Below are 7500 nucleotides of genomic sequence, written 5' to 3'. Positions count from 1 at the left end.
CAGAAGGGTCTGGGCGTGAGCCTGCCTGGAGCCGCCGTCGGTGCAGATCTTGGTGGTAGTAGCAAATACTCCAGCGAGGCCCTGGAGGGCTGACGCGGAGAAGGGTTTCGTGTGAACAGCCGTTGCACACGAGTCAGTCGATCCTAAGCCCTAGGAGAAATCCGATGTTGATGGGGGCCGTCATAGCATGATGCACTTTGTGCTGGCCCCCGTTGGGCGAAAGGGAATCCGGTTCCTATTCCGGAACCCGGCAGCGGAACCGATACAAGTCGGGCCCCTCTTTTAGAGATGCTCGTCGGGGTAACCCAAAAGGACCCGGAGACGCCGTCGGGAGATCGGGGAAGAGTTTTCTTTTCTGCATGAGCGTTCGAGTTCCCTGGAATCCTCTAGCAGGGAGATAGGGTTTGGAACGCGAAGAGCACCGCAGTTGCGGCGGTGTCCCGATCTTCCCCTCGGACCTTGAAAATCCGGGAGAGGGCCACGTGGAGGTGTCGCGCCGGTTCGTACCCATATCCGCAGCAGGTCTCCAAGGTGAAGAGCCTCTAGTCGATAGAATAATGTAGGTAAGGGAAGTCGGCAAATTGGATCCGTAACTTCGGGATAAGGATTGGCTCTGAGGATCGGGGCGTGTCGGGCTTGGTCGGGAAGTGGGTCAGCGCTAACGTGCCGGGCCTGGGCGAGGTGAGTGCCGTAGGGGTGCCGGTAAGTGCGGGCGTTTAGCGCGGGCGTGGTCTGCTCTCGCCGTTGGTCGGCCTCGTGCTGGCCGGCGGTGCAGGATGCGCGCGCCTGCGCGGCGTTCGCGCCCCGGTGCTTCAACCTGCGTGCAGGATCCGAGCTCGGTCCCGTGCCTTGGCCTCCCACGGATCTTCCTTGCTGCGAGGCCGCGTCCGCCTTAGCGTGCTCCTCCGGGGGCGCGCGGGTGCGCGGATTCTCTTCGGCCGCCATTCAACGATCAACTCAGAACTGGCACGGACTGGGGGAATCCGACTGTCTAATTAAAACAAAGCATTGCGATGGCCCTAGCGGGTGTTGACGCAATGTGATTTCTGCCCAGTGCTCTGAATGTCAACGTGAAGAAATTCAAGCAAGCGCGGGTAAACGGCGGGAGTAACTATGACTCTCTTAAGGTAGCCAAATGCCTCGTCATCTAATTAGTGACGCGCATGAATGGATTAACGAGATTCCCGCTGTCCCTATCTAAGATGGCGGGTGAGGTCGTAGTGCGTGTTCGTCGGGTCGGTTTTTGAAGTGAATGTGCGAAGGAAAGATTGTTTTCGAGTAATTTGGAGTATCTTAAAATCGTATTGAATAGATTTTCGTCGCTACTGAGTATCGTCCGCGCCGCGTCGCGTGGCGGTGTGAGCATTCCGATCTGTGTGACAATTTCTGCAGAGTGAGGTTAACATTTGACCTCACTATTTGCATGTATTGATGCCTTAAATTAAAGGGCTGTGGAAATTATAGTGTGTAATTTCAATAATTGAGTTGTGGAGGTTGTTTCAAATTCTTTGTGGTTCATTTTCGTCTTTTACTATATCACGTGTGAAGTGGAACAAATAACCTCAAACTCGTGTGCATATATCAAATTAGGAAAGATTAGAGTTAGTGGATACATTAAAATCATAATTAATGGGAAATTGCAGTGTTGTTGTGATTAAGTGCATGCTGAAATAGGTAACTATCATCAAACTCTGAGTGAATTTTTGTGGTATATAAATCGATCTACGGACGATATTGTGCCAAGCAAAACACTTTCACTGTGAAAATTGGTAGGGGATTATTGTTTAAATAGGGGGAGATTGATATGCAGTAGGCCATAAAATTAGTTAAAGTTTTGAGTATATTTTTTGCCTCAAGTGACGTTTAAAAACTGTATTTGAAAACTGTGGTCGTTTGATCGAACTGAAGTCGTGGTACATAAATCGAACTACGACGGTTATGGAGGGAACGCATTGTATCTGTTGACTTTTTATTCCAAAGCAACTAAAGTGTTTCTCCTTGTATTCTTTGGCAAGGATAATACATCTTTGGTGCGAGTGTTACATCTTCGAGTGCAACATCTGCATACCGTCTCCTCTGTACATCAGTATATCAACAGTCAACGCCACGAACTGTAAGTAGACTTTTCACTATGCATGAACAGTGGAGTAGTTGCATGAGGAAATCTGAGGCATTAGAAGCAGAGGAGGAGGGTGGTGAATCTGAACCGCAAGATTTCCAGCTGCAATGCGCAAATCGTGTAGGTGTTCACACAATGTTTTAAGTAGGTAAAAATCCTTCGTTACGCTTGAAAAGTCAGTCGGTGCTGCAATGCACTACCAATAGTGGTACAGTGAAGTTTGATTCTATTTGCTCAAGTAGAAACGGAGTAAAAAATATTTCCATCGCGGTATGTACTTCCGTGGTATTGATAAAGAGATTGCCTACTGATGTACATAACAAGTGTTCAACGTCAATCCGAACTACACTACTGGACGCTGGAGTTGTTGCAGAGAAACTGTGGAAGAGATCGTCATAGTAAGTAAGCGGCATTACAAATTTTGTGTTGATTTTGTGTGTGTCAGTGCGTGTCCTAGAAACTCCTTGCTCAGTGGGTATCGTTTTCACTCCACTGACAAACTGTTTTAGGTACAATCAATCTAAACCGATAAATTGGAAGCGCATACCTTGTCCTCTCAGGAAATGTATGTAGTTTTGTTGTGTGGCGCACATTTGAAGAAATATAATTGCTAACGCAACGTCGTGCGTTCGCACTCGCACGTTTTCTGTAGAATCACTTGCGCGGTGAAAACAGGAGATTTGCAGCCCCCACTCTGTTAGGAGTATCCTGTATAGTTTCTCGTAGTGTGGTCCTTCGCCTTCCCTAGTATGTTTTCTGCTCTATTTTGTAATGCATAATTTGAGAAATAAAACCGCTGACGTGAAGTGGTGCGTCCGCTGACGTGCCGTTCTGTAGAAACACCCGCGCAAATCGGGCACCCTGCAGCCTTCACTTCAGTTGGCAAACGTCTGTAGTGTATAGGTTCCTTTAGTATAGTATATTATCCTTCTGAATATGGTTTTATTTTTATTATGTGATAAATAATTCAAGATATAAAACTGCTACTGTAAAGTCGTGCGTGCGCCGATGCGCCGTTCCTTAGAACTCCCACGCGGCGACAAAACCGGCACTCTGCAGCTCCCAGATTAGTTAGAAAATTCTGTATGGAATAGTATCTTGTAGTGTACTCTTTGCTCTCTTCGAAAGTGCTTTCAGTGTTCCTGTGTGATGGATAGTTTAAGAAATAAAACAGTCAACGTAAAGTCTTGCAAGTGCCGACACCCCGCTCCGTAGAAACTCCAGCGTGGTGACAAAACCGTCGGTCTGTAACCCTCATTGTACTTAGCAAAAATCTTTAGTGTATAAGGTCCTTTAGTTTGCTCTCTCCATGTTCTGAATATGCTTGTAGTTTTGCTGTCTGACTAATAACCTAAGAAATAAAACTGTGAAAGTAAGATCGTGTGCGCGCCTACGCGCTGTTCCCTAGGAGCTCTCACGCCGCGACAAAACCGGCGTTCTGCAGCCCCCATATTAGTTAGGAAAATTCCGTAGAGAATAGTTTCTTGTAGTGTACTCTATGTTTATTCCGAATATGCTTCCAATTTTCTTGTGTGATGAATAGTTTTAGAACTATAACTGTCTATGCAAAGTCGCGTATGTACCGACGACCCGCTCTGTCGGAAATCCTGCGCGGTGACAAAACCGTCGGCTTGCGGCCCTAACTTTCGCTAGCAAAAATTCTTTAGTGTGTAGGTTCCTTAGTGTGCTCTATTCTCCCATTGAATATGCTTCTATTTTTGTCGTGAGACGGAAAAATTTGAGAAACAGAACTGTCAATGTAAAGTTGTGCGTGCGCTGACGCGCCGTTCCCTAAAAAACTGTCACGCGGTAACAAATCCGGCGCCCTGCAGCCCCCACATTAGTTAGATAAATTTCTGTAGTAAATAGTTCCTTTTAGTGTGATTTATGCTCTTTTCGAATATGCTCTCAACTTTCCTGTGTGATGGGTAGTTTGGGAAACAAAACCGTCTATGTAAAGTCGGGCGTGCGCCAACGTGCGTTTCTGTAGAAACTCCAGCGCGGTGACAAAACCGTCCGTCTCCTGCCTTCACCCTAGTTACGTAAATTCTATAGTGTGTAGGTTCCTGTAGTGGGACATCCGCCTCACAAATATGTATTGAGTTTAGATGTGGTGCGCTTAGCCCAAGTGATATAGCTGTTAAATTTGTGTAGTGTGTGAGCCACGCGTCCTTCCCTAGAGACTCTCACAGGGCTACAAAAGTGCGTGTCTGCGGTCCCCACCTTAGCTGGAAAAGTCTGTAGCTATAGGGTTTTGTTGTTCAACTCATGCGCTTTCGAAGTGTGTATGTAGTTCAGCTGTAGGATAAGTAGTATAAGAAATAAAATTATTATTGTAACGTCGTACGTGCGCCCACGCGCCGTTCGGTATAAACTCCCGCACGCTCCATACTAGAAGCGACGCCTCCCTCTGCCCAGCTCAAACCAATATCAGAATGCGGGGTTAAAAAACAGCCGCGAATTGTGGAGCCCTGGCGCACAGCAGAAGGCAGGTAGCGATAGAAATACTCGAAGGCCGCAACAGCGAAAGCGGTCGCGTGCCACAGCCGTCCAGGGCGCGAGAGGCTCGTCCCCAGCGGGGCAGTGTATGCCTGCTCCAAGGCCGCGCGCCTAGGCTCGTCCCCAGCGCGGCAGCTGCTCGTCGCGCAGCGCACGGCAGCCGCTGCTAATCGCACCGACCTAGCTTGGCGTCAGAAAGGCGGCCAGCCCCAAGATGGGGCAAAATAAGGACGCAGATCTAGAAAGTAGTGTTAGAAAAAGCACACAGGTTACAGCCATGACAACCGAAATAGCCGAAAAGTCAAAGACAGGTGATTTGCAAACAATGGTAGAAATGAGGGAAGAGCTAGAAGCATATATGTTCAATGAAAACAACAGGATAAACAACGTACAAAAGAAATTCTTGTTAGGGAAAATGGCTGCTTATGAGCAGATTCTAAGAAAATACGAGATGGAAATAGCGCAGCTCAAAACAGAGTTGAAATGTCTAAAGGAATCTCCCCCAGCAATGGAACAACCACCTGTGAGCTATGCCACTGCAGTCAGCGCAAGAAAAGCCAAAACCGATACAAAAGCAATGCCAAACCAGACCCCAAAAGTTCTTGTCTTTAGACCAGCAGACGGAAAACAGCCAGAGAAGCAGCTACAAGACACCATAAAAGACATTGTAAAAGGAACACTGAAGGACGTAAAGATCACGAAATGTAGGACACTGAAGGACAGTGGTGTCATCTTAGAGGTGCCAAATGACGCTGAAGCAGAAAAAATAAAGAACTGTAAGGAAATAGGAGACTCAGGGATTACAGTAACTGACCCCAGGAAGAAAAACCCAAGGGTGATCCTGTATGATGTCCCAAGACAAATTACCGACGAAGAACTGGTAACGGAGCTCTACACAAGGAATCTTTCATCAATAGGCGGCACAAAGGAGGGAGCTGAGACAGGAATAAGAGCACTGTTTAAAACAGGTCCAAGGAACACAGATACTGTAAACATCGTCCTGGAAATGGAAGCAAAGTACTGGCATCACCTGATGGCACAAGGACGAGCATATATAAACTGTACCTCTCACAGGCTGCAGAATTTCAACAAGGCAACCAGATGCTACAAATGCCATGGTTTTGGGCACACAACACAAACTTGCAGAAGTGCTGAAACAATCTGTGGGCACTGTGCAGCACCAGGACATAGCATTAAGGAATGCAGTAACAGGAACAAGGCACCACAGTGTGCAAACTGCAAGCACTGGAAGAAGCCACATAACCACTCAGTAATGGACAAAAACTGCCCCGAATATGTCAGATTCATGGCGAAAGAAGAACAAAGAACTGAATATGGCCAGTAACACTTCTACGCCACAGTCCCCAGGTCGACAGGTAGCAGACATGAACACAAAGTCCAGTACCCTCAAGATTCTCCAACTAAACGGGCAGAGATCCAAAGTAGTACCTAGTCAAGCATCACTTAAGATGGAAGAGGAAAACCTTGACATTATTCTTATCCAAGAGCCCTATTTAATGGAAAATAAGATCAAAGGATATCCTCTAGGCTTCCGCCTAGTATACAGCAGCAACCATGGAATACCGAAAGCAGCCATAGGAATACGAAACACAAACTTGACAATTCTGCAGATAACCTCCCTTTGTGATGCTCATACCGCTGTAGCTGCAGTAACCGGCGATTTTGGTGAAATATACTTAATAAGCCTGTACTGCCAGTTCAATACCCCAATTGATGAATATTTGCATCGACTGGATACCATCATCCACGAAACCCAAGGAAAAGCCTTCATAATAGCAATGGATGCGAATGCCATGTCACCACTATGGCACAGCCAGGACACAGATGAAGCAGGACGAAAACTAGAGGATTTCATCTTCCAACATGGCTTAACTGTAATAAATAGAGACTCACCGTTAACAACTTTCAGTGGGCCAGCTGGGGAAAATAACATCGACGTAACACTTTGCTCAGCAAACATGTCAAGGATGGTCTCTAGATGGATGATTCAAGAGGAATGGACCTCGAGTGACCACAGGGCGATCACGTTTGAGATCTCAAAACAACATAGGGAGAGGGTCATAGAAGAGCTACTGAGATACAACACCACCTTTGCAAAATGGCAAATTTTTGATTGCCAGCTGACCACCAGAGTGGAAAACTGGCCAAACGCCGTGGGAACAAATGTAAATGAGAAAGTAGACCTCCTACAGACAGCAATACAGGAGAGCTGCAGGAAGGCCATGAGGAGAAGAACACGGCTGAAGAATGCTGTTCCTTGGTGGAATGAAACATTGACAAAAATGCGGCAGGACACAATTGCAGCTCGACACCGGCTCCAAAATGCGCGACGTGCAAATCGTGAGGCAGAAATACTGGCAGCAAAGACAACTTACAGAAGCACAAAAAATAAATATAACAAAGAAATTACGAAAGCGAAGACAGATACATGGAAGAAATGGGTAAAGGAGTGCAACAGCAATGACCCTTGGAAGCTGACCGATAGAATCCTTCGCCCTAAATATGGCACCGAAACTGTCCTCAGTAATGTAAAAGTGGCAGGAAGAGGCCCTACAATGACCTGGCAGGAAACAGTGAAAGAACTGTTGAATAACCTACTACCGGATGACAACCCAGAGGAGGACACAATACAGCAATCAGCTGTGAAGGAGCAAAATATAGGGTACCAAAATGAAGGAAACGAGCCAGACTTCTCAGCACAAGAGATAGAGACTGCAGTGAAGGCATGCAAACCACACAAAGCCACAGGACCAGATGGCATAGATGATGCCATTATAAAGCGGATATGGGAACACAATCCTGCTCTCCTCATTGATACCTATAACAGCTGCCTTAGAGAGTCCACTTTCCCAGACAATTGG

At 46.7% G+C, this 7500-nt stretch overlaps 1 pseudogene; it reads left to right on the top strand.

Annotated features, from left to right (window-relative positions):
- LOC126435919 (large subunit ribosomal RNA) overlaps window positions 1–1695 on the top strand; it is a 3452-nt pseudogene extending 1757 nt beyond the window's left edge.
- Window positions 1696–7500: the final 5805 nt, after the last annotated feature.

The sequence above is a fragment of the Schistocerca serialis genome, unplaced genomic scaffold, assembly GCF_023864345.2.
Source record: "Schistocerca serialis cubense isolate TAMUIC-IGC-003099 unplaced genomic scaffold, iqSchSeri2.2 HiC_scaffold_1223, whole genome shotgun sequence".
Classification (NCBI taxonomy): domain Eukaryota; kingdom Metazoa; phylum Arthropoda; class Insecta; order Orthoptera; family Acrididae; genus Schistocerca; species Schistocerca serialis.
Note: the sequence above shows the minus strand (reverse complement) of the source record. Positions and strands in the feature narration are given on the sequence as shown.